At 42.2% G+C, this 3,146-nt stretch overlaps 1 protein-coding gene across 1 annotated transcript in view; it reads right to left on the minus strand.

Moving 5' to 3' along the window:
* The window catches only part of LOC125683894 (exostosin-1a-like), a 39,504-nt gene extending 39,340 nt beyond the window's left edge, over window positions 1-164 (minus strand). Inside the window, exon 1 of the mRNA XM_048925421.2 lies at window positions 1-164. This exon is cut by the window's left edge and continues 1,686 nt beyond it. The gene's annotated coding sequence lies outside the window, so the exon portion shown is untranslated.
* Between the last annotated feature and the right edge of the window lie 2,982 nt (window positions 165-3,146).

The following is a 3,146-nucleotide window of genomic DNA, read 5'->3' on the forward strand; positions in this document are numbered from 1 at the left end:
GACGCCACTCAAAGCTACGAAAATCGTGCTAACGCAGCCAAGGGTTGTTGAGAAGCAGAGCGGATAATAAACCCTTGGCTAGCGAAGATGACCTAGACCTTGAAAAATAATAGACATTTTCCTCTCATTATGGTGGTCAAATGTACCAAGTTGCAATATTTTTGAAGCTTATGGTTCGGTTTGTATCCTGCCTATATACAAGGTTTTCATACTAGTAATGCTACGACCTTGACCTTTGATCTTGAAAAACAATAAGCATCATGGTGATCAAATGTACCAAGTTGTAAAATCCTGGAACTTACGGTTCGGTCTGTATCCTTGCCCACAAGGTCCGGACAGATAGATGGACGACACCATACCATAATACCCCTCGTCTTCGACGGGCTTATATAAATGCATGTAAAAAGTCATATTCAAATCTTTTAATTTGTTGTTATTTTTTTTAAAAAGAGATATTCTTAAACAACAATATTATTAAACAAAACAGAAATTAGCATAACTTTCTAATATTTAAAAAAATATTCTAATTTAAAATAAGAAATGCATAACTTTTAAGAACAATGTCTTGAAATCAAAAATTTTGACATCACACCGTCTGTTCCGGTTTTGATGAGATTCATGATTATGTAAGATGTGCATGTGGTAGATTTTACGAATAAATAGGATGCGATGGGGAGATAAGTTTGTTTTTGGATTTTTTCCCAAAATTCCTCACTCAACCAAGTCATCTGAAAAAATTGATTGATTGTATGTTGCTGCTCGAGAATTTTTCACTCATATGGAGACATCACCATTACTGGTGAAAGGCTGCAAAATTTAGGCCTTTGCACGGCGCTTGCGGCCTTTACGCAGGGAGGGATCTTTATCGTGCCACACCTGCTGTGACACTGGACCTCGGTTTTTGCGGTCTCATCCGAAGGACTACCCCATTTAGTGGCCTTTTACAACAAGCAAGGGGTACTGAGGACCTATTCTAACCCGGATCCCCACGGGAACATCTGAAAAGAACAAGATTGCTACACGTAGCCATGTCCCCCACCGCCGCAAAAAAGTTGAAGCACAAAAGTCCCACAACTCTTGTAAAATTTGTCGAATGAAAATGGTGGCACAATATGATCAACTACACACGGTGACTAACAATCTCACAGAATAATAACAAAATCCATTGAGCGGTTTCGGAGGAGTTGCGTCCACAAAGTGTTCCTGTAGTATTCAACAAAGTCCCATAACTCCGTAAAAATTGTCGAATCAAAATTCCGGCATAATATGATCAACTACACATGGTGACTAACAATCCTACAAACTATGAACAAAATTCATTGAGTGGTTTCGGAGGAGTTGCGTCCACAAAATGTTCCTATAGTGTAGCATGTACAAAGTTCCATAACTCCTGTAAAAAATTGTCGAATCAAAATGGCAGCCAAATATGATCAACTACACATGGTGACTAACAAATAACAATCCTACATAATATGAACAAAATCTGTTGAGCGGTTTCGGAGGAGTTGCGTCCACAAAGTGAAGTGGGAAGGACGGACGGACACCGGTGTTTCTATGTCCCCTTCCGCGTTCAACCCCGGCCTTCCGCATGTGGGGCGAACGCTCTAACCTCTCGGCCTATTCAATAACAAGGGGGACAAAGTGTATTTCCATCATGCATACAACATAGACTATGTCTTCAAGAGAGCAAAGATGATTAGTCAACTTTATGACGAACGGGGTGATTTCAGCTTCTACATCGCCAACTTCCCAAATTAATTTAGTAATATTCCATTATCACCTGCATATGGTGCTTATATCTCTAAATTGATTCCATACGCAAAAGCTTGTTCTGCTTATGGTCAGTTTTTAAATTAAAGCACGCTACTGACAGACAACTTCACAAGTTGATGGTGCAAGGGTTCCAACAGTCTCGTTTAAAGTCAGCATTTCGCAAATTCTGTGGTCGTTATAACGTTCTAGTTTGCCAATACACCCTATCATTGGGTCAAATGCTGTCTGACGTGTTTCATACCGATTGTTAGGCCGTTCTTGGCACACTGATTTGACTACGGATAACTCCCTTAACCTCACCAAGATATAGGGCTCAGGGCGCGTGTGACCGGTCGACAGGGGATTCTTGCTTCTGCTGGGCACCTGGACCCACTTCTGGTATATCCAGGGGTCCGTGTTTGCCCCGGCTGTCTATTTTCTATTGCTCATAGGAGTTATGAGATTGATCACTGTTCGTTATCTTCACCTTTCGTTAGGTTCTAGATTCATGCGCGTGAAGTCATTGAAATTATTCATTCCACCTGGACGGAATGATTTCAAACATGGGTAGAGTCCAATGGAGGCTTTTCAATTTGCTTTGACAAGCGTCATTTGCTCTGCAAATTTTGCCACGGTTCAGAAATGTTCCAAGGCTTCACTACAGGGAAAACTTAACAAATATTGGGTTAAACCCAACAATTGAATACACCTCATTAACCGTACACAATGTGGCAAACAGTATGTTAAAGACACTACAAATATTAGATTTGGAACCAACAACCACCGATCAACCATCAAAACAAAACGCGTGATTGAACCCGTTGGAGAACAAAGGTCCCATTTGGCAAGACATGCAAGTGATAACCCAGCATGGACCGATGTAGAGAGAAAAGGCACAGAAAAATCCTAGATGCATCGTTGGAAATCAGTCCAGGTGGTTGGTTGGTTGGTTGGTTGTTTATAGTTTAACTTTCTGCTCGACATATAGACGTCATCATTGCCGGTTAAGGGCTGCGAAATTTAGGCCTATGCTCGGCGCTAATGGCTTTTGAGTAGGGAGGTTGATTTCTTTAACGTCACGTTCGAGAATATTTCACAGATATGGTGACGTCACCAATGCCAGTGAAGGGCTGTAAAATATAGGCATATGCTCGGCGCTAACGGCCCTTGAACAGGGAGGGATCTTTATCGTGCCACATCCGCTGCGACTCGGGATCTCGGTTTTAACGGTTTCATCCGAAGGACTGCCCCATTTAGTCGCCTCTTACTCCAAGCATCGGATCCCCACGGGACTGAGCAGGGAGGGATCTTCATCGTGCCACGGGACCCCTGCTTTTGCGGTCTCATTCGAAGGACCGCCCCATTTAGCAATCTCTTACGATAAGCAAGGGGGA

Source organism: Ostrea edulis, chromosome 6 (genome assembly GCF_947568905.1).
Source record: "Ostrea edulis chromosome 6, xbOstEdul1.1, whole genome shotgun sequence".
Lineage (NCBI taxonomy): Eukaryota > Metazoa > Mollusca > Bivalvia > Ostreida > Ostreidae > Ostrea > Ostrea edulis.